Source organism: Cervus canadensis, chromosome 4, assembly GCF_019320065.1.
Source record: "Cervus canadensis isolate Bull #8, Minnesota chromosome 4, ASM1932006v1, whole genome shotgun sequence".
NCBI lineage: Eukaryota > Metazoa > Chordata > Mammalia > Artiodactyla > Cervidae > Cervus > Cervus canadensis.
Genome location: NC_057389.1, coordinates 64,529,116 through 64,552,846, shown reverse-complemented (window position 1 = coordinate 64,552,846; position 23,731 = coordinate 64,529,116). Strand labels below are relative to the sequence as shown.

At 55.0% G+C, this 23,731-nt stretch overlaps 1 pseudogene; it reads left to right on the top strand.

Moving 5' to 3' along the window:
* Positions 1–22,968: 22,968 nt before the first annotated feature.
* On the top strand, positions 22,969–23,493 carry LOC122440841 (annotated as a pseudogene).
* The last annotated feature ends 238 nt before the right edge of the window (positions 23,494–23,731 follow it).

Sequence of the window (23,731 nt, the reverse complement as noted above, 5' to 3'; positions counted from 1 at the left end):
CCAGTTCCAAATGCTCCTACAGTGAAAGTTTGTCAATTGACTAAATAATAGTACTTAGTAATAATGGTAACTGTGCTTAGTCACTCAGTCATGTCCAACTGTAGCCCATCAAGCTCTTCTGTCCATGGGGATTCTCCAGGCATGAATACTGGAGTGGGTTGCCACACCCTCCTCCAGGGGATCTTCCCAACCAGGGGATCAAGCAGCAAATTAAATAACAACAGTTTAGACAGGATGTAGCTTCTTTTTAAAAATTTTTATTTAATTATTTGGCTGAGTTGGGTCTTAGTTGCAGCATGTGGGATCCAGTTCCCAGGCCCCCTGCATTGACAGGGTGGAGTCTTAGCTGCTGGACCACCAGAAAGTCCTTGGATGTCACTTCTTGATTACCCTCCCAGCCTCATCATTCCAAAAACGTCTATTATCCAATCATTCCCAGCATTTATTGAGTGCCAACTGTATGCCCCAGCTACCCCCTTCATCCCCTCAACATCCCTGTGAGGCAGGAAATATGATCAACCTGGCCCACAAAGTAGGAAATGGGGTCAGGGAGGTGGGGGTGCTTTTTCATAGAGCTGAGAAGATGAGATTCTAAACCCAGATCCATCTGTGTCTGACCCTCAGTTTATCTCTGAGGAAACGGGTTGATCATCTTGTCCTGAGGTTCTGAATGTGGGGACATCCCACATATCTCTGAGGAAATGGGTTGATCATCTTGTCCTGAGGTTCTGAATTTGGGGACATCCCAGAGCCAGGGAGAGGCCCAGGTGTCTCCCAGAGCTTTGAGGAGGAGCCAGGAGACAGTTCAGGCAAAAGTGGGACGAGCCAGGTATGGGCTACAACCAGATAGTGTGACCTTGGGACCACTCACAGGGAAGGGGCCTGATCCTTGTGGGAGGGGTCTCAGGAGAAGGAGGTCCAGGGAAGGGAGCATGCCCCTGCCCTCCCACAGGGGAGGGGACCCCAGACCAGCCAACCAGAAGGGCCCTACACACACACACACACACATGCACACACTCACACACACAACACACATAGAGCAGGCACTTAATAGATGCAGGTGGGGGACTTCCCTGGTGGTCCCGTGGCTGAGACTCCAAGCTCCCAAGGCAGGGGCCCAGTTCCATCCCTGGTGAGGGAACTAGATCCCTAACTAAGACCCAGTGCAGCCAAATAAATAAATAAATATTTTAAAATTATTATTTTTTTAATAAATTAGAAATGTAGGGTCAAGGCCCAGGGGTGACCATGGGAAGGACTGCCTGGGGGCTGGGCCACAGGAGGGGTGAGGGGCCCACTTGTCCTCCTGGAATCACCCCTGCAAAGCGCAGCATGGGCCTCTCCCAGCTGCCTTTCCTGTGCCCTTTCGTAAACCTGTGTCTCTCTGCCTCTCTGTCTCTCCCTGTCCCTCGGCCTCTCTGCCCCTCTCTCTGCTTCCCTGTCTCTGGGCTTGGCTGCAGTCACATCTCCCTACCTCTCAGCTCCGGCTCACCCCCTCCCCAGGCCCTCCCAGGTGCCCGTGGCCGTGGCCTTTCCGGGTGCCCAGCCCCCGGCCATGAAGAGCCTCTGGGGGCAGGAGAGGACAGCCCACAACCTCCCGGCCACGACTTGAGAAGCTCCGCAGACACCCCCTGCCCCTCCCAGAGTGGGGTCTGAGGCTGCTGGGCCTTGTGGCCTTGGCCCAGCCCCTGCCCTCTCTGGACAGTGTTACCCGGCTGTAAACTCCCAAAGGGTTGAGTTTCCGGGAAGCCAGAGACTGGCTCAGCCCTTGCTCGAATGCAGGCTGGGAGAGTCTGTTGTCTGGCTGTGTCCTTCAGCCCGGGGTCCCAGGCAACCATGGTGAGCAGACACCAGATGGGGGGAGAGGAGGGAATGAATGAATCCACCAGTCCCTCAGGTATGATGCCTACCTCGCGCCCTCCACTCACATCCTGCTGGGGCAGTGGCAGTCAGGGGTGCTGGACCAGAGGAGGGCCAGCACCCTGGGGCTGGGTGACCCCTAGCTGCCTCTGGGCCTGGGCTTGGGGCGTTTCCACCCCACAGATCCATCAAGCTGCATCCCAGGTGCTGCAGGCTGAGGTGATCATGGTGGCCTGGGTCCGGAGCGGGCAGCAGTGGGGCAGGAGGTGGGACAAGGAGGGAGACTGTGACACCATCTGAGCTGGGCTGTGGGGACCCTGTGGGCCGTGGGGAGGTCTGCGGTCTTTTTGTTGAGTTCACTGGGGAACCCCAGGAGGCATTAGAGTGATGGAAGGGTGAGGCTGTCTGGGCACCTTACCAGACAGGGGCGCCCAGTTGGGGAGGGAAGGAACCCTGGGAATAGGAGGAGGCCAGGAGGCTGGGATGAAGCTGTTCTGAGGCCATGTGAATATCTGAACTGCGTAAGGATGGAGAGATAGCATGATCTGCCTTCCTGCCCAGTCCCTGACACCCAGAGGAACGGGGTGCCAGGAAGGAGCCCAGGGCCAGGAAGGGGTGCAGGGCAGTGGCCATGGCCCTGCTGGCCCCTCAGAAGCAGTAATTAAGGGCTCCCGGCGTCCCCGCGGCGTGATGTATGTGCGCCTTAACTAATCATTTATTAGGTCACTGATGGTTCGTCAATATTAATTCATTTATTTAAACAACTCGGCTCCGTAATGAAGATGTTGTCTGAGAGGGGACGCCGGTGGGTGGTGGGGCTGGGGTTGCAGGCAAGGGGCTCGGGCCTAGGTCTAGGGGTCTCTGGGAGCTGATGTACAGGTGACATGTCCCAGTAGCTCAGGGTTACACCAACATGCCTGTGCCCAAGAGGAGACCAAGGCTGGAGCAGGAAGGGAGCTGCCTGGAGGCCTTGTAGCGATCGGGGAGGGTGGGGAGAACTCAGGCTGACCCCTCGGGACGTGCTGACCCCTCAGGACATGCCACTGCTCTCCAGCCCTCCTTCTGCAGCCCCACCAGCCAGCCATGGGCTAAAATGCTCAAGGCTGGCTTGCTCCCTGTGTGTACTCTGCCCTCTGCCTGGTGCATCCTTTCCTTACTCCTGGCCTGCCTGCAGACTTGGACTTGTTGGGGGAACATTCAAGAACAAAAATCAGATCACACTCCTCTTCTCTCTGCTCAAGAGCAGTCTATGGCTCTCCAGTGCCCTGCAGAGGAAATTCAGATGCACCTGTCTCCGCTGACCCCTACCGACCCTCCCCACCCAAAGGAGTCCCCGTCACATTTCTAGCACCCATGATCCTGTCCTGGTCTATCTGTTTGTCCTCTCTTTTCCCTGCCAGCCTCACCTCATTGAAGGAAGGTACCTTGTCTGTCCCAGAGTGTGGGTGACAGGCAGCAAATGCCACCACCCCCCAACAGCAGACACTTTGGGGGCTCAGGTCGTGGCTTTGGGGCCCCTGTCACTTGAACACAGCTGCAGCTATCTGTCCCCAGTGAGCCTGGGGGCCCCTCTGTGCTCTGGAGGGACCAGAGATGAGGGGCGATGTCCCTCCACACCCTGATGGATAAATCCTGTCATTTGTCCTTGGCAGTGACCACTCTGGGACGTGTCCCTCCAGCTCCCTCCCAGGAGGCCTCCTGCATAACCTGCCCTCACTCAGCTGGTCTTGGGCTCAGCTTCTGGGGCCCCCCACTCTGAGACACTGTGATTGGAGTCTCTGAAACAGGTCCAGGGACAGGAAGTCCACATCACAAAGCTCTCCAATCCCCTTGCTCCAGACTGCCATTGTTAAAAAAAAAAAAAAAGAAAAATAAGGTAATTATTGAAATCTGCATGGAGATGGCAAAGACACAAGAATGAGGGTGTAGAAGGTGTACAGACTCCAGGGTACCCATCTTATTACTCATCCCATTCTCTGGCATTCTGGGATCTCAGAATTCTGGGATGCAGGGATTTGGGGATATCAGGATCTTGGGATTCTGTGACTTTCAGGGTTTGCAGCTTTATTCTCTTCCAGGGGGGTGTGGCAGCTGCGGAGGGAGGCAGGCAACTCGCCCCTGAGGAATTTCTAGGTCCCTGCTGGCCTGGGGCAGATTTTAGTCCCTCCCCTTCCACCAAGAGCCTGGTGGTGTGTGTGTGTGCTTAGTCGTGTCAGACTCTTTAGTGACCCCATGGACTGCAGCCCACCAGACTCCTCTGTCCATGGGATTTGCCTGGCAAGAATACTGGAGTGGGTTGCTATTTCCTCTTACAGGGGATCTTCCCTATTGGGGATCGAATTTGGGTCTCCTGCATTGCAGGCAGATTCTTTACCACTGAGCCATCTGGGAAGCTCACCAAACTCACCTGGCTGACCTATTTGGCCAGAGGGACCTGAGTGTGTCATGGACATTGTCTCCTTTCTCCAGAAGGGGACACTGAGGCGCCGTGTGACTAGGTTACACAGCAGGTGAGAGTCAAAGCCAGGATTCGAAATCCTGGTCTCCATTTCTCTCACCCAAGATACTTCTTTTTCTTAAAAGATTTATATTTATTTATTTGACTGCACTGGGTCTTAGTTGCAGCATGTGGGCTCTTTTGCTGCAGCATGCAGGATCTAGTTCCCTAACCAGGGATCAAACCCAGGCCCCCTGCATTGGGAGCATGGAGTTCTTAGCCACTGGACCACCAAGGAAGCCTCCCACTCAAGACTTTTCTAACAGTCATTCATCCAGGGCCTGCTCCTGCTCTACAACCTCCCTGCTGCCCACAGGGCCATGTCTTGTGGCCTACACCCTCCCTGTCTTGGCACCCACAGACCCCTTCTGTCTGTTGCTAACTCTGAAGGCTGAGTTCCAGCCCAGCAACCCCTCCACCCCCCGACTGCCGAGCCCAGGACTGTGTGAGATTTCAGCTGGTCCCCTCAGTGGGCCTGTCCAAGGGGCCCTGGGGAGGCCAGCCCGCAGCTCCCTGCACCCTCCCAGCTGTGGCCTCTATCTTGGTTCTGGTCTGGCCTCTGATGGCTGCAGTGCCCATTATACAGATGGGGAAACTGAGGTTCAGCCAATGCAGCAGGCCTCCCTGGCAGGCACACATGACAACAATAACAATGAGAATATCTCACTGCGGGGGTGTGGTAAGAACTGGTCAGTTTATTCATTCATTCACATCCCCCAGGGTGCAACTCTCTGATCGCTGGGTGACCTGGGGCCCCAGCTGGTGAGTCTAGATGGGGTGGAGAGAGAGCAGGACACAGTCATTCCCAGCCCCGTGGAGGTCAGGGTGGGGCAGAGAGATCTGGGGGTAGGGCAGGGGGCCAGGGAGGGGCTGAGAACCAGACCTGGGGGAGGGCTTGAAGGATGAGGAAGTGAAGAGGAAAGGAATTCCTGATAGGAAGACCAGCACTTGCAAAGGTGCAGAGGTCTGGAAAGCCCTCCTTTGCTTAGAAATCTTGCCCGGCTGTGGCAAAATGTGTGCTTGTTCTGTCTCTTCAATCATATCTGACTCTTTGTGACCCCATGGACTGTAGCCTGCCAGACTCCTCTGTCCATGGGATTCTCCAGGCAAGAACACTGGAGTGGGTTGCCATGCCCTTCTCCAGGGCATCTTCCCAACAGCGAGGCTCAGATTGCAGCCGAGGTTCCAGGACCCACTGAGAGCTCTGCTCTCTTGCAGGAGGAGGGCTTTTGGTGGGGTGGGGGGCTCTCAAGCTGGGGAGGGCACAGCCCCTGATTTGCCTCCCAGATTTATAACTCCACTTGGTGCACGTGGGAGCTAGAAGCTCCATTGAGGATCAGCGACATTGTGAGCATTAATTGAGCACCTACTGTGTACCAGCCTTTGGCCTCATGCTCAGAGGTGACAGCACAGGGCTGGAGCAGGCATGTGGTGGTTCCACCCACATCACATCCAGACGGCTGGGCCCGCCTCCCAGGCCAGCGGAGTCTCCTATGGTGCACCCAGGAGGGCCTTCACTGCCTTGGTGAACAGCTGGAACAGCTGGGGCTTGCAGGGCCAGGAGCGGACCGGTCGTGTGTGGCAGACCAGCGCGGGTCCACGTCTGGGGTCTCCACGGCACCTGAGGAAACTCCTGGCCACTCGGACAGTGCGCAAGGTGGGCGGTCAGGGCATTAAAGTTAACTTCCTTTTAAACAGACTTAATTAGTGTTCTCCAGTCCCACATAAATTAATCGTGGCCGGCCACGGAGGCTGGAGCGCCCGATCGATGGGCCGCTGGACGGCAGTGAGGAATCCTTTGGCTCATCCGTCAAGTCGCTCTGGCTGATAACGGCTCACGGCTTTATCTTCTCCAACCAGGCCGAGGCAGCCAGGGGAGTCTGGGCGGGGGCGGCCCCTCTCTGGGTCTCCGTTTCCACATCTGTGAAGTGGGGCGAGGCTCAGATGAGGGGAGGCAGGCAAGGAGCCTGCAAAGGAAGGAGTAAGGTAATAGCAACGCCCCAGTGGGCCATGGGACCATCCTGGCCCCAGTGGGCCATGGGACCATCCTGGGACTAAGCATTACTTAATTTAATCCTGGTGAAGGGCTACAAGACTCCAGTTTTTGAATGTGTCAGCTGAGGGCAGAAGAGGCCATGTAAACTGGGCATCAAGCTCCAGGATGTAGTTTACCCATGTCTCGAGGTGTCTCCTGCTCCAAGGGCTGGGACTTTGGGGGTGGTCACCTGAGGCATTGATTATGCACCGGTTGTATTGGGAGAGGGGCAGGGAGGGTTGGAGAATCCCCCAGGAGACCCTGTATCCCAAACTCAGATGAGGAAAGAGGGCACCCCAAGTCTTCTGGAGTCAGTGCTCTTGAATAGGGTGGAGGGATCCTAGGACATGAAGGTGCTGGCAGCTCCTTTGCCCTGCCAAGGCCAAACGGCCAGGCAAAGGTCCCCAGGAGCCCTACATTCCTTCATGTCTACACAAAGGTATCATGAAAACCTCCTGGGCACCAACCCGCCCCCCCACCCCCTGCACCCTGGGTCTGGGCGGTGGGAACATTATGGTGAGGATGTGGGAAGTGGCCTCTTTCCGAGATAAAGACAAACAAATGAATGTCTACTTAGAATACCATGGAGGGTTCAAGGAGGGCTTCCTGGAAATGGGGGCATTGGGCTGAGACCCGGTGGAAGGGCTGAGAAGGAGGGGTGGCTGAGGGCAAGTCGCAAATCGCAGGTGGAGACTGTGAGAGGTGTGAAGAGGTTCCAGAAAAACCCTAAACCTGGAGCCATTATGGAGTTGGGAGGAAGACAGTGAGGTGGGGCATTTGGTGAGGGCCTGGCGTTGCAGCTGGAAACTTCCCTGGGGGCTCAGACGGTAAAGTGGTAAAGCGTCTGCCTTCAATGCGGGAGACCCAGGTTAGCGGGAGATTCCGGTTCGGTCCTTGGGTCGGGAAGATTCCCCTGGAGAAGGAAATAGCAACCCACTCCAGTACTCTTGCCTGGAAAATTCCATGGACGGAGGATCCTGGTAGGCTACAGTCCATGGGGTCGCAAAGAGTCGGACACGACTGAGACTTCACTTTTCACTTGGCTTTGCAGCACACCGAATTTACGCGGGGCGTGGCCTCTGTGGGCGTGACCGCTATGGGGCATGGCCTGGCAGGGTCACCCCTGAGCGCAGAGCTTCGGTAGCAGTATTTCCTGACAGGGGAAGGATTTGGACTAAACTGAGACCCCAGAGACTTGTCTAGAAGTCGGGGAGGCTCATGGTAGACAGTTGGACACGGGCTGCTAGGCCTGTGGGGTAGAGTGGGGCCCGAGGGAGGAACAGGGTGGGGAGGGGATGGAGCCTAAGGGGTATTGGAGGCTCTGCCTGGGGCCAGGGAGGGCTCCCCAAGGAGAGGAGTTATTTTTTTGGTGGTGAGGCCAGCGCTTATGGAATCCAGGGATCGAACCCATGCGCCCTGTAATGGACGCGCAGACTCCTAACCACTGGACCACTAGGGAAGTACCGCAAGGGGAGGACTTTGAGGAAAGAGAAGGGACTGGCTGGATGACAAGAAGCCTCGGTTCTGCATGTGTGTATAAGGCCCCGAGCGGGGTACAGCAAAGAAGCTTGCTGTGTGGAGGCAGAGTCGGCGGGGAGCTGAAGACCCCTAAAACCCGGGTGGAAAAGTGGTCAGGGCAGTCAAGGATGTGGGTTTTACTGAGAAGGGAGGAAACCAGGAGGAGCTCGGGGGCAGGAAGTGGGGGGGGCTTTCATCAGGTGAGGGGCTACAATACACTTGTCGTTTTGGAAATCCTTCTAGTTCCCCGTGGAGGTTGTCCCAGGAAGGAGGAAAGAAGGGTGGAGGTAGGGGACTGAGTCCAGGCAGGAAACAGGGGTACCATGGCCTGTAGGGGTACAAAGGTGGAGAGAGGTGGCCAGATTAGGGTTCGTTCTAAGAGGGGGTTGGAGAATCCCCGAGAAACGCTCCCCGCCCCAGGAGAGGCATGACTTGGGGGGGGGGGGGACTCCCTCTCCCTACCCCTCACAGCCGCCAGAGCCCAGACAGAAGGCTTCGATCTCAGTGACTGGGGGCTGCCTGGAATTATTATTCATAAACATATTTCAGGCCCAGCCACTGAGCTGGGATCCCAGCCCTGTGTGTCTGCCGGCCACGTCTGCTGTGCTGTGAGCTTGGCCAGGTCTGGAAGCAAGCTGCTTCTCCTGGCCCAGCATCAAACAGTCACCCAGGCAGGCAGGTCCTCCACCTGGCTGGCCTCAATCCATCCTTCTGTGCAGTGGGGCTTCACATGGACTGGCCTGGAAAAGAGGTTGTTAATGGGGGCTCTGCCGGCAGGGGAGGGAGGCTGGGAGTGACCCCCCCTGACCCCCTCATGAGCTCCACCCTGGGGAGACTGCAGACAAAGTCCCAGCCAGGGGAAGGATCAGCATAGGGAGCCCCCTTCAAGCTTCAGATTCCCCATCTGGATCTGGTTTTTGTTCAGTCACTCAGTCATGTCTGACTCTTTGTGACCCCATGGACTGCAACACGCCAGGCTTCCCTGTCCTTCACCAACTCCTGGAGTTTGCTCAAACTCATGTCCATTGAGCTGGTGATGCCATTCAACCATCTCATCCTCTGTTGCCCCCCTTCTCCTGCCTTCAACCTTTCCCAGTGTTAGTCTTTTCCAATGAGCTGGCTCTTTGCATCAGGTGGCCAAAGTCACCAAGCGAACAATACTAATAATAATAATACATGTCTAGTGCAGCTGAGAGGGGCTTCCCAGCAAACCCTGTTGCTTGGGTCAACTGCCCTTCCTCTCTGGGCCTGGTGGATAGAGAAAAACAACGCCTTTGGAAAATGATGGTCAAGGTGCAGCTGGTTGAGTGGGGTCCTGGGCAGACACACCCAGTGACAGCCAGCCCTACATCAATGTCCCACCCGACTGGTCTGCTAGGGGCCTGAGGCCAGCCACTGGGCTCTCTGAACCTCAGTTTCTCCCCCTGTGAAATGGGCATGGTTTGTGGCAAGAGGCTGGTTTCTGAAGGTTGGAGCCATGGACTGGGTGTGAGGGAAGAGAAGACCCTTGTAAAATGAGCTCCACCTCCATTAGAACCTCACCTCCTGGAGGGGAGGTCAGATTCCCTCTCCTGGGTGTGTCCCCAGAACCATTAGGCAGGCAGGCAGGAAGGGGCTGCTCCTTCCCTTTAGGGGACCAGCGTCTCTCTAAACTCCCTGAATGTACAGTAGCTCTGTGTACCTGTGAGCCTCAGTCTTCCCAGCTCTGAAATGGTCATGCTGACTGGCCTGCCCCGTTTGAGCTGAGCCCCTGGCTCTGTGCTGCACCCCTAGAAGGGCAGGGAGCTCACCTCCTCCCCAGAGCCTGCAGTGGAAGTTTGATGTGCGTCAGGCTGGGGCCTGGGGACAGGTCTGGGGGAGGCAATTCTGAGAAAAGGTGGAGACAGTTCTGAGAAACCCCAAGACCCTGAGGGACTCCTTCCCCTTCTCAGAAATGCTTCCCCCACCACGTTGGAAGATGCCTGAGCAGGAGATGCTGGCAGCCAGACGCGGGCAGGGGGCTTGGGCCACTGTGGACGCCGGCCCCTGACAGTCCCCCCTCTCCCCCTGCCACTCCCCATCTTCCCCATCTCCAGTCATAACCCCCCACCCAGGCCAGGGTCTCCCACCTCCTGCCTGTCCCCAGGGGGCTGCCATCCTTCCCCTCCAGGCCCTGGACCCACCTCCCCTTGGCCCAGTCCTTCAAGGTTCTGAGCTGATAGCCCTCTGCCCTGCCCTCAGCCCCTTCCTCCCTGGGTCCACTCACTGCTTTGGGCTGACAACCCCGTGAGCCCAGAATTCACATCCACTCAGCACAAATCTGGGACTGCTTCCGCCCTGCCTGCCCTGCCCACTGTCTCCTCCCCATCCTGCAGAGGGGGTGGCACACTGACCTATAGCCCCTCCTCCCCAATGTTCCCCGGCTGCCCTGGCCCGGGGTCATGCTAGACACAGGTGACCCTCCAAAGTTCAACCTCTCTGGGTGCCACCCCCAGGAAGCAGACTCAATCCTGGGCCACCCCTCCACCTTGGTGTCTCGTTGGCAGCCCTAGGGTGGCCGGGCCACCCTGATGTCAGGCTGGGAGTGAACGCCACAGGCTCCAGGCTGACCAGCTTGTTTATTGTGCACAGCTGGGGTCCCTCCCAGGGCCCCCTGGGAGGCGAGATGCTGATCCTTGCCCAAGTACTCACACCTGGGTCCTTACATCTCCCAGGTGGCCCAGAAGGAAGGTGGGCCTCTGGTGGGCAGTAGTGGTGAGCTGAGATACAAGGGGGGCCTTGCCCTGGTGTTGGGAGAAACTGCTCAGAAAAGGAGGAAGATTCCTTGGTCGGAGAGCCCTCCCCCCCATCCTCCCATCCCCATCCCCACCTGAAAACCAGTTCTCCCAGGATTCAGAGCATGTGGGTGGAGGGTGGGAGAGGGATTAGACTCAGGCCCACAGCCTGCCACTTAGGTGTTCCTGAGCCCCACTGGAGGGGTTTCTGTGGGGCAACCCTCTCCATTAAGGCTCTGCCCCCTCTGCCCTCAGGATGTTGTGTCCCTAACTTCTGGGCATGCCAGCACCCCCTTGGAAATTACTGATAGGTCCCTTTAGCTTTTGAAATCCCCAGCCCCCAATTTCTGCCACAGATATCAAAGGTTTCACATAGATCAGAATGGTTCCAAGAAGCAGACAGGGAAAAAAAAAAAAGAGAAATAAGTTTTGGAGGCAGAGGAACCGGCGTCCTCAGGCACGGTGGGAGAGGAGGGGAGACAGGGCAGTTGAGGTGGGATCTTCCCTGGATCCCTGGGAAGTTACAAAGTCGTCGCCCCTGGCTTTGCGGTCCCACCCCCAGGGCAGCCACAGCCTCAGGTTGCCTGGATTTTTAAAAATTGAGGTAAAATTGACTTCAGGTAAAGCTAACTATTTTATAGTGAACAATTCACTAGTTTTCAGTACATTCACAGTGGTGAGCAAACATCACCTCTGGTTCCAGAATATTGCACAACCCCAAAAGATGGCCGTTCCCATCAGCAGCCACCCCTACCTGCTGCCATCCTAGCCCCTGACGACCACTACTCCTCTGTGTCTGTGGATCGGCCTGTTCTGGACATTTCCTGTCAGTGGAATCATACCCTGTGTGTCTTTCTGTGTCTGCTTCTTTCGCTGAGCATCGTGTTCTGAGGCTCTGTCGACGCGGTAGTGAGTATCAGGGCTTCTCTCCTTTTGACAGCTGAGGGACCCTCCTGTATATGGAGGGACCACAATTGTTTATCTGTTATCTGCTGATGGTCACTTCTGTTGCTTTCACCTTTGGGTGCTATGAACAAAAGTCCCCAAATTTCTGTTTGAGTCCCTACCTTCAGTTCTTCTGGGTGTACCCCGGGCAGTTGGACTGCTGGATCTCATGGTAATTCTGTTTCTTTTCAGGAACCACCAAGTTGTTTTCTACAGGGGCTGCCCCATCGCAGCTCTTGAATTTCACCTTCATCTTCTGGGAAGAAATGGCCACCTGAGAAAGTGGGGCTGTGAAACCAAGAGGGTTGAGGAGGTAGATGCCCAGCTCAGCTCAGCCAGACCATCGTTCAGACCCTCTCACTCCCCCTTTGACCTCAGCTTCCCCATCTGACAAGTGGGGTCAGACTGGGGCTTCAAATCTTTACATGCAGCAGCAGAACAATGTTTTTTCAGACAATCACTTTGCAGAAGGCTACCTGGTGACTCAGAGGGTATAGCATCTGCCTCCAATGCAGAAGACCTGAGTTTGATCCCCTGGAGAAGGAAATGGCAACCCACTTCAGTATTCTTGCCTGGAGAATCGCATGGACAGAGGAGCCTGGTGAGCTATAGTCCATGAGGTCACAAAGAATCGGACACGATTGCGAGACTAAGACTTTCACAGTTTCATTGGTTTGGATGGATGAAAGTGGGGTCATCTACTCCAGGTGGGGCTGCTGCTTGAGGATGTATGAGTTTCCTGTCGTTGCTGTCATAAACACTACAAACTTAGCACTTTAAGCCACATGCATTGATTCAGTCCTGGAGGTCAGAACTCTGACATGGGTCTCACAGGCATGGGCAGGGCTGCTCCCTCTGGAGACTCCAAGGGAGCACCGGCTCTGGCCTTTTCCAGCTTCTAGAGGCGCCACATCCCTGGCTCATGGCCCCTCCCTCCATTCTCACAGCCAGCAGCCCAGCATCTCTCTCTACCTCTGACCCTCCCCCATTCCTCTTATAAGGACCTTGTGATGACACTGGGTCCGCCGGAATCCGGGGTCATCCACATCTCAGGGGCCTTAATTTAATCTCTCATTCAAAGTCCCCTCTGCCCCATGAGGTGACTTGTCCTTAGGGCCTGGTGGTTAGGGGTGGATGTCTTTGTGGGCCACTATTCAGGCCATCACAGAGGACACCCCCTGCCCGGCATTCAACCTCCCTCATCCTGTGCCTACCTTGCTACCAGGACACCCTCTGAGACTGCAGGAACATTTTGTGCCCCCAGGATTAGATGATCTCCAACTTCCTCCCATCACTCACGTACTCAGCAAGCTGTGTACCAGGGCTCTCCAGCAGGGCCAGCTTTGCAGGCAGGAGACCCATGCAGTCTCCCAGGCCTCTATGCTTGGTTTAACGCTCTGCTGCCACCATCTTGAGATTCCTGATCATTTGATCTCTGACCTTATGTTTGGTAACTGACATCTCTGGGGACCATGGAGCAGGGCATGAGCTCAGGATGCACATACAGACCACTAGCCCCCCAGTTCCTGCCGCCCCGCTTGTACCACCAGCCTCTGCAGCATTGGCAGAATATTTCCATGTCCAGAAGAAAACACCCAGTGTGAGGTGAAAACACCAAGGTTTGGGGCTGTTTCATCTGTTCTGATGAGAACAAAACATTCATGCACAGTCTGTGAAATCCAGTGTGTCTTTGGTGTGATTCTGGTGTGAAATCCAATGTGTCTTTGATGTCTTCAGTGTGGTATCTGTAGGTGTGATTCTGCACCTACAGGACACACAATCTGGTATCTATGTGTATGACCCGTGTTGCACACAATATATGGTCATGTTCCTGTTGACCATTCAAACTTGTAATTTTTCTTTACTTAAAAGACACCGACAAGCCACCAAGATTTACTGTATAATACAGGGAACTATAGTCAATATCTTGTAATAACCTATAATGGAAAATAATTTCAAAAACAATATACATATATGTATAGCTGAATTACCTTGCTGCACACCTGAAACACTATAAGTCAATTATACTTGAATAAAACATCTATGTTAAGAAAAAATAAAAATTAAGTAATTATGGATATATTTTTTAAAAAGACACTGAATCGCAAGTGGAAAAAACCATGACAAGTAGAGATAGACAGAGAGAGAGACCGAGGGAGAAAAGAGAAAGCTACACGTTTTAGCACCTTGAACAATACTTGATTTCTTGCTTTCAGAACGGTGGTCCTGCATTTTCATTTTGCAGCAAAGCCCCACCCGTTATGTTTTGGGTCCTGCATTCTGGGCCCTGGAGACGGCTGTGAACAGACAGGCATCTAATGGGAGGGACACTCAAGGAATAAGTGAACATTTCCAGTGTAAGTTAGACAAGATAGTGATAGGAGTTGGGGAGGAGAATGGGGAGGAAAGGGAACTGTGGTTATGTATTCGTTACATCTGTGAAATGCCTACTGTGTATTAGTGCTGACGGTAATTTGATTTCAAGTTGTCTGATTAAAAGAGGGTCCCACTTCATTCTCCCAGCCCAGCTGACCTGCAAGTGTGTCCATGGTGCCAAGCACATAGCCTTCTATTTTCTCAGCAACAGAGGAAAGGATTCCTCCTTACTACCTCTAACTGAAAAATCCCAGCGAAGAACTTTTACTGGCCAGTTTGGGTCACATGCCCATTTCTGGACCAACCAGCACAGTCATGAGGAGGAGACACTACACAATTGGCTGGTTCCAGTGAAGTACTCCCACTAGCCAAGTCATGGTTTTAGAAGGTTCCCTGAGATTGGGAGGAAACAAGCCTGGACACAGATATTTTTAGGCCCAGGTGGTAAGGGCTGGGGTGAGGGAGGCCAGAAGAGAAGGTATGATCAAAAGCTATACTGGGGACCCAGATGAGGATTACAAAGGACGGAGCACTGGAGCTGGGGCTTTGAGGAAAGAGTCAGAATTTGCCTGGCGATGAAAGTGGAGGGCAGAGGAAATACCATCAGTGAGAAAGAAAGCATGGCTATAAAAGGTGGCAGTGATGGAGGCGGGCTGAAGAGTCTTCCAAGCCAAGTCAGCAGAGTGGGACCTTTGCCCCACCAATGACGAGGCAAAGAAAATGCTTAGATCCAGGGTCTAAACTGGATTTGAGAGTGAGAAAGAGCCCCCCGAGGTCAGTGTTGGGGTGGTCTAGACCAAAAACCAGCAAACTATGGCCCGAGTGCCAAATGTGGCCCTTGGCCTGTTTCAGTAAAGTTTTGTTGGCACACAGCTGTGCCCACTCATTTCTACATCACCTATGGTGCTTTCACTACCAGAGTACAGCTGAGCTGTCCTGACAGAGACCGGCTGACCCGAAAGCTGAACTTATTTACTCTTGGCCCTTTGCAGCCTGCTGCAGAGGCGAGAGAGCAGCGTTGGGGGCCCAGGAAGAGGTGAGGCTGTGGGGAAACTGAAGAGGGGGCCCTTCCCAGGGAGATCAGGAGGCAGGACGGAGGACGTGGGAAGGCCTGAACGTGGAGGCGGAGGAGGCTGAGTGGACAGTGTCTTTAGCTGGGAGGTGGGTGGCCTGCTGGGCCCTCGGTGATGGGGACACAGGAAGGACCCTGAGGCTAGTGAAGCTGGCTGAATTGGGGGCCTGGGGCAGTGGAGTTGGCTCTCAGGGGAGGAATGCAGTGGCCCATGGGCCTAGAACCTTCCATGGGGCCCAGAAGGCTTGGGCCAAGTTCCCCGGTGGGCCCCGTGGCCCTGCGGGCTGTCTTCAAAGTGGCCCCTGTGTTGCCAGAGGTCACCTGGTGACTGAAGAACAGAAGAAGGCCCCCCAGCCGGAAGTCCGGAGGGTCCGGAGCTGCGCTGCCCACAGGCAGTCATCCATCACGTGTGGAAGTCCTCCTGGTGGCTGCCTGGCTGGTCTAGAGGGAACTGCAGTCAGGAAAGTTTTCCCTGAGAGGAAGCCCCGGAGCCCCTGTCCAGGGCATTTCTGGGGTGTGTGGAGACACTGTAAGTGACCAGGGGAGAGCTGTCCACAGTGTGAGGGGAAAGGGTGGCCTGGAGACTTGAGTCGAGCTCAGACAGAGCTGCAGAGGACAACCAGAGGCCTGAGGGCTTCATCCCACACAGAATGGGGCCCTCGAGCCTGCACGAAAGGCCCGTTGGCCAGGAGAGCACCCTGAGCAGGCCTATGACTGGCGCTGGGCTGGGCCCCTGTGGCCTCCGGTGCTCCCCGGGCCCCCGCCTGGCACAGACCCCAGTGTTGTGAGGATGTCCGGAAGGATGGGCCGTGGGGAAGGCCAGGCGATCAATAGCTCCATCAACGGCGGGGGCGGGAGGAAGCCAGGCCCCGGGCGGCTGCCTGCTGTCCCCCACCCCACCCTCCAGGAAGGCGGATAAAACTCAGGGACCCTCTTGAGCGAAGCCGGGCACCAGCCTGCCACCCGGCACCCCTATCTGCCGCGGAAGGACCCAGTTCCTGAATTGCTTGGATGGGCCGCATCGCAGGCCTCCACCGAAGCCTTTAATAGCCTGGGCCTAATGTTTTATTGTTGGTTTTAAAAGTGTAATTAGTTCAAGTGTAAACAGAAAAAACCTGCTTAATTAAGAATTTTTAAACAGGGGCATAAAAGCACTGGCGGAAACACTGTGAACCCCTAACTGCTTTCATAAAATTGATCGAGAAGAGGCTCCGAGCGCACGGGCCGGGGGGGGGCGGGGGCGCGGGGGACTGTGGGCGAGCCTCCGGACTGATGCCTTTCACCCGACCAGGCGCAGGCCCCAGGGACCTGCTGGTTTACGATCGGGGTCTGGGGACCCGTACCTAATGATTTTTACGCATTAGTGGAGATGAGAGTTGGCTAAGACCAGAGTGTTTAAGAAGCCTTTATGGGTGTCTTAGAGCCGAGTCCCGTGACCCCAGGGCCGCCTGGGTGGTGAGAACCCCCACCTCCACCATGGAGGCCCTCCTCCTGACCCCTGCTTGGGCTGGTGGCCGGTCATCCTCTCCTCGTGGACCATACACACAGTACGGTGGATGGGGGAGCTCGGTGGTCACTGGCTCACCTCTCTGCCTATCGGGCCAGTCCCCTGCAGGTATGGACACCTGCCCTCTGCGTCAAGTGCATGGGCTTACCGCAGGATGCTGGCGTGCCTGCCTTCCACAGGGGCGGGAGGTGTCCACAGAGGTGCTTTGGGCTTGAAAGGAGCCAGGGTTCAAGGCGAGATCATCTGGACCTGGCTGCTGGGAAGGGGCTGGGTGGGACTGTCACCCTTCACCCAGAGGCTATACGGGCCCCAGGCTGGGCCCGGCACCTCGCCCAGTCCCAGAGTTTGTCTGCTTGAGCATCACATTTGAGAAGCAGGGGGAAATTCCAGAGAGCCAAGTGGTTGATGGCACCATGCAGGGGTATAGACTGGAGCCTGTGGGCAGGGATCCTGAAGGTCCCGTGACCAGCCTGGCAGGGCATGGAGTGCAGGCTGTGGTCCAGCCCCAGTGCTCTCTCTGTGAAGGGGTCCCCTCCTCCCTCACCCTCTCCCTGACAGCGACTTTCTGAGAATAAGAACATGCAGTGATTGCAAAGTGGTTGGCAGGTCTAGGTTGGGATCTGGGACCCACTTCCAGTCTCAGAGCCTTGGATGTGGAGTGGGGTTGGTGGTCTTCGTCACCTTTGTGCCCTGAGACCCTCCTCTGCCTGCCCAGTCTTGCTCCCCAGAGATGGAGATGGGGGGCCAGAGCCGAAGGCCTCGCTCGGCAGGAGGTGCTCGGATTCTGCTGCTACTGTGGCTCCAACCCATGTGGCCAGAATGCTGCCCCACTGGACTGGCCTGGAGACCCAGGCTGACCCAGTCCCATGTGACCCAGGAGTCAGATCCAGTGATTCCTGGCCTCGATGCCTGAGCTTGGATCTGCTGAGCCACATGGAGATGGCCTGGGAGGGCTCAGAAGGAGAACCTCCCTTTCCAGAACAGAGAGGCCACCTGCAGGAGGCCTGGGCTCCATGTCTCTGGAATCTGGGCAGGAAGGGGCCCTACGGACACCCCTCAGGTGATCAGAGAGGCTGAGATGGTCGCCTAAAGCAGCCCAGGGGCTTGGGGTTAGGGGACTGAGAATCTTGGGGCCTGTCTTCCTGAAGGACAGGGACCAGGTGGGTCCCCTTTGACCCCCTGCCCGCCTGCTCAGTAGTATTGGGGGTGTCTGGGCTGAGCCTATCAGTCTAGGGGGTGCACCGTGTGCATCATAACGATATTGATATACGGAGGGAGGCCGGGGCCTAGCACGGAGGCTGCCGCCCGGGGCCTGCCTGCTCGCAGCCGCGGCCACAAAGGCAGATCAATAACTGGCGAGGCAGCCAGACTGGGGATTTCTCTCCTCTAATTGGGAGGTGTCAGCGGGGGGAGAGGGGGCAGTGCCCAGATGTGCAGGCGTGGCTGGCCCCACTGTGGCCAGCGCTCAGGATCTCAGCCCCGCTCAGCAGCTCTCTCATTCATGAGTCTATCTCTGTCTCTCTCCCCGTGTCTCTGCGTTTCTTTGTCTTCTATGTCTTCGCATCTCTTTATCTCTCCTTTCCTGTTGGTCTCTGCTTCTCTAGGTAAGTCTTTGTGGGTCTCTTGTCTCTCTTTTATTTTTAAATATTTATGCATTTATTTTTATTTGTTGGCCATATAGCATGTGGAACCTTAGTTCCCTGACCAGGGATTGAACCTGCACCCCCTGAATTGAAAATGCAGAGTCTTAGCCACCTGACCACCAGGGAGGTCCTTCTTGTCTCTCTTAATCTTCATTTCTCCGTCTGTCTCTGTCCCTCTCAGTGTCTGTCTCTCCTTGTCCCTCTCTGTCTCTCAATCTCTGTCCTTTGTATCTCTCTCTCTTTCTCCCTCTCAGCATCTAAACTGGAATCTGAAATCTCTCCCAGAAAGCACACTCAGGAGCCCTAGTCCAGGTTGGGGTGAGTCAGGCTCACCTCCCCATGGATCCGGGCCCCCCACTCTGGCCCTGGTTGAATGTCTCCCTCGTCTGCAGAGAGTTTGTTCAAGTTTGAACAAGTTCCCCTCCTGTAAAAGCCATGAGATCTTCATGGGAAAATCCCATTCTGGCCGTGATCTGCACTCCTGGCAATCATCATGGGGCCTGGTACATCATGCCCTATCTGTTTGGACCCTTGTTCTTTACAAGGTGGGGGTCTGTGCTACAGATGAGCAGACTCATCAGCTCCCCATCCTTTCCCCACCTTGTGCATGTTTGAATCTTCCTCTTAGTGGGGCCCTGACTGAGTTCTCAACCCTTTGGAACCTCAGGGCTCTGTCTGCAAAGTGGAGGTGAATTTCCGAAAATGACTCCCATTTCCTGTGATGAGCAGGGCTCCCTCAGCAGGCAGATGCTTGTGGCTGTGAGGAACAGGAAGCTGGATTCCAGGGGCACCAATAATAGAACTGTGGAGTGAATCTACAGGCTGAAAGTCAAAGAGGGAAGTTGCAGGTAAGGCTTGATCCAGCAGTACAGCTTGGTTACCAAAATCCCAAAGATGATGGCCAGAAGCTTCTTCCCTCCTTCAAGCTCAGTGGGAGAGAGACAGAGAAAAAGGAAAGGAGAGAGGGAGAGGGAGGGAGGCACATCCCTCATGGTCCCTGAAGCATTTCAAGGCTTGGATTGAATCATTTAAGTCACAAGACCACCCAGCCTTAATCCCCGAGGATGGAAATAGGGGCTACTGAAAAGGGAGAAGGACGATATAGATGTGAGTAGCCAATACTGGTGCATAGAACTTCTCCTTCCTCTGGGAGAGGGTGGGGGAGTCGAGGAAGGTGCAGCAGATGCTTGTGCAGCTGGAGTTAACCCGGCCCACAGGTCCAACCCACCAGTGGTCATCTCCAACTTCTTTCCACCTCCAGCTCCAGTGCCCCCACCTCCAGGCAGCCTTCCTTGACTGCCCCTCCCTGAATTTCCCCACATTGAAACCCTGCTTCTGGCCTGGCCCTGAGCTGTGCTTGTCCAGCTCTGTCCTTGCCCCTTATGGCCATGGGTCTCATGGCCTCTCTGCCCCTCTGCCCATATTGTCTACATGTCATTCTAATAAATCCCGCCTCCCTCTGCTGCCCCTACCCAAACTCAGTTTCCCCTCCTGTAGGAGTATCTTGGGGCTTTTCAGGTGGTACTACTGGTAAAGAACCCGCCTGTCAATGCAGGAGACATAAGAGATATGGGTCTGATCCCTGGGTCGGGAAGATCCCCTGGAGGAGGGTATGGCAACCCACTCCAGTATTCTTGCCTGGAGAATCCCATGGACAGAGGACCTGATGGGCTACAGTCCATGGGGTCGCAAAGAGTCGGACTTGACTGAAGCAACTTATCGCAGCACAGAGGAGTATCTTGATCAGGGGAGGGTCTGGGAAGTGGAACAGGAGTGCTGTCAGCCAGCGTCTCAGCTAAGGAGGGAAAAAAACACAAATCTCTGGTGAGATTTGAATTTCGGAGAAGCAGCAAACACATTTTTGTGCACGTTTTAATACACACTCTTGCCTGCAGGCATGTCCTGGCTGCAGGGGACCACAGGGGCTGTGCCTTCCAGCTCCCCACACGCTGGGGTGGGTGCGGGGAGGCCTCCCCCAGGGCATCTGAGGATGGGGGCCTGGATCCCTGCAGTCGTCATCAGCACTCTGCACCCAAGACCCGCTTATACTAAATAGTCACTGTTCAGCAGAACTCACGTGTGACTGGGTCTCCTGATTTTATCTGGGGACCCTGGTTCAGGGGACAGGCTCTGCAGGGCCTGGCTGACCTCCAGAGCATTTATTAAGCACCTACTGTGGGGCTTAGACACCCCCCTCAGAGGTGGGGGCTGGGCTGAGAGACCCGAGGAACCAGTTCCTTGGGGATAGTGTGACCAGGCCTCTGGAAGCCCCCAACCCAGCCAGGCCTGGCCACTGCATCCCTCCCAAGGCTCGATCGCGCAGATCGATGCCTTCCCTCACGGTGTGGTGTTCGCAGGAGCTGCAGCCCTGATCGAAGCGGGCAGGGAAGGGGACGGGGAGGGCAGGGAGCAGTGGAGTGGGATGGGGGATGGACCAAGCGCGTGCACATGTGTGTGTGTGCCCGTTACCTGTGCGCAGCTGAGGGTGCACTTGTGCCCACATAGAGCATCAGTGTGTCTGCTGGCCAGTGGCTGGTGTAGACATCCAGCCAGCCTGTGCCCCGGTGTGGATGCTGGTGTGGTCTGTGTAGACACGTGTGAACACTTGCATGCGTGTGGTGGACCCTCTGACCTTGTCTTCTGTGCTGGTAGCCTGGCCGTGTTGAAGAGGTCCCCCAGGGCCACGGGTGGTGAGGGTCAGCAGGGACCCTCAGGAAGCCAGTCAGGGGTGTCAAGTGTCCTGGGTTGACGGCTCTCCCAGGGCTTCCTGCCTTGGCTGCCCATGTGTGGACACCAGGATGGTGGTTCCAGGTGTCCACCTCCTCTTTCCAGCTGGACAGGAGAGGATGAGACCACCAGGTCCTCTGGGCAGACACTTGGCCACCATCCCTCTAAAGCCATGTCATAAATTCCCAGTGTGGGAGGGCTGGGGGTCTGGGGGGATCCAGAGACAGAGACAGAAGCAGAGAGAAGGGGCAGGGGTGGGGGACAGAAAGACACTGAGAGACACACAGAGAGTGGCAGTTCACACACTCTCTCTCTCTGTGTCAACTTGACTCCCCCAGGCCCGCAGGATAACAGATCCTTACACAGAAACAGGACTAAATGAAGAAGCCCCCTGGGGCACTCGCTCCTGGGGTGATCTGAAGGGTAGAGCTTTCTCCTTCCCTCAGAGGCCCCGGGGGGTCAACATCCCCGTAGCTGGTGGATGGACTCCACCATGGGTGGTCTGCCCAGAAGTTTCCCTTCTGCTCACAGCAGCTGGAGGGACTGACATGCCAACTAGCTTGTGCCTCTCTCCTGCTAAGACCCTCACTGACTCCCTATTGCTCTTATCAGATGTAGACTCCTCAAGGCGGCCATGCCAGAGGTGGGTCCTGTTGTCCATCCCCATTTCAGAGAGATAAATGCTGAGGCTTGGAATGGAAAAGGGACTCAGCCAAACTTCTGAGTTCTGGCTCAGCTGGGAGAGGAACAGAAGCAGTGGCTGGACCTGAAATGGTACGAGAGGGAGGTTGTACATGTGACAGGAGCCCGAAATGGGGAAGGACCTGCTCAGTCTCCAGAACACAAACGCAGTACCCATAATATCCCAACATGAACACACAGGCATGTTTGTCCAAAAGAGACTCACTCAGGTCCTAGTGACTCTTAGTCACCAACAATTATGACAAAATTCCAGTTCTTGTTTCCAGGCTGCGAGTTCAAGGGGAGATGTATCTGCATGTGCTGAGAAGTAACAGTAAGGGAAGAGGCAAACAGTGTAGACCCAAAGTCAACAAGTGAGGTTCCATACTTAGGGGCTATTAAGTGCAGAAATCAAAAGTACTACAAAGACCAGCCATCACCCCAGAAAAGCAACCTTCATCTGGAACCCCATTTGCCCAGAAGCCACAATCCATTCCTCAGCTCTGTTTCAACAGAACATCAAATCTGTGATATAGTTTTTTTTTTCTTTCCTTTTTTTTATTGGCCACACTGCATGGCTTGCAGGATTTCAGTTCACTGACCAGAGCTGGAACCTGGGCCCTGGCAGTGAAAGCTCTGAATCCTAACCACTGGCCACCAGGGAACTCCCTGAGATATTGTTTCATATATTAAAATAACGTAGGCTTTATTTTCATTTGTTGTTCAATCATTCAGTCCTGTTCAACTCTTTGTGACCCCATGGACTGCAGCACGCCAGGCTTCTCTGTCCTTCACTGTCTCCTGGAGTTTGCTCAAGTTCATGTCCATTGAGTCGGTGATGCCATCCAACCAGCTCATCCTCTGTTGTCCCTTTCTCCTGCCTTCAATGTTTCCCAGCATCAGGGTGTTTTCCAGTGAGTCAGCTCTTTGCATCAGGTGGCCAAAGTATTGGAGCTTCAGCTTCAGCATCAGTCCTTCCAGTGAATATTCAGGATTGATTTCCTTTAGGATTGACTGGTTTGATCTCCTTGCAGTCCAAGGGACTCTCAAGAGTCTTCTCCAGCACCACAGTTCAAAGGCATCCATTTTTCGGTGCTCAGTCATTTAAGACAATCCTGATAAAAGGGAGAGAAAATGAAAGAAAAGTTGCCTTGTCCATCTGTCACAGGTTGAATATAGCATTGCCACCCCCCACCCAAATTCATGTTCACCACAACCTCAGAATGGGACCTTCTTTGGAAATAGGGTCTTTGTGGATATAATAGATATCTATCTAAGATATCTAAAATATCTAAGACTCTATCTAAGATAGAGTCTTGAGATGCTTTCCAGACCTGACTGAGGAAGTGCCGTCATGGGGGTTGACATCCACCATAACAAGGACCACAAGGTTTGTTGCAAGGAGCCCAAGAGCTAGGATGCCTATCAAAGGCTGTTGGTCAAGCTGAACAGGTTTCTGGCCAGACCAAGCACCTCCATTCTCAGTCAAGTTGTACCGAAGAGATAGTTTGTGAGCTGCACCAGCCGTCCACCTTGGTCCCTTTTCCAGATGATAGAGAAGATGAAGCTTCCGGCCTGGACAGGCAAAACAGCTGTGGTCGTGGGGGCTGTAACCGATGGTGAGTGTGTCTAGGAGGTGCCCAAACTGAAGGTGTGAGCTCTGTGCCCAGAGTTGCATCCTCAAAGCCGGGGCAAGATCCTCACCTTTGGCCAGCTAGCCGTGGACTCCCCCAGGGGCTGTGGCCCTGTCTTCCTCTCTGGTCCTCCCCAGGGCTGAGAGGTGTACAGGCATTTCAGCAAGGCCCCAGGAACACCGCATAGACACACCAAACCCTCTATACACTCCAAGGGCCAGAAACTCGAGCACTCCGGAGGCTGATGATCCAGTCTCGGCTACACAAGCTAACCCCAGATTCTACCTTGTTATTGAACAGATTTGTGATGCTAAAAAAAAGAAAGAATCTTGAGATGACATCATTCTGGATTTAGGGTGTGGCAGAAAAAGACAGAGAAACATACAAGGAATAAGGTGATGTGAAGAGGAGAAGCAGAGACTGGAGTTATGCGGCCACAAGACAAGGGCTGCCAGCAACACCAGGAGCTGGGGAAAGAGGCTG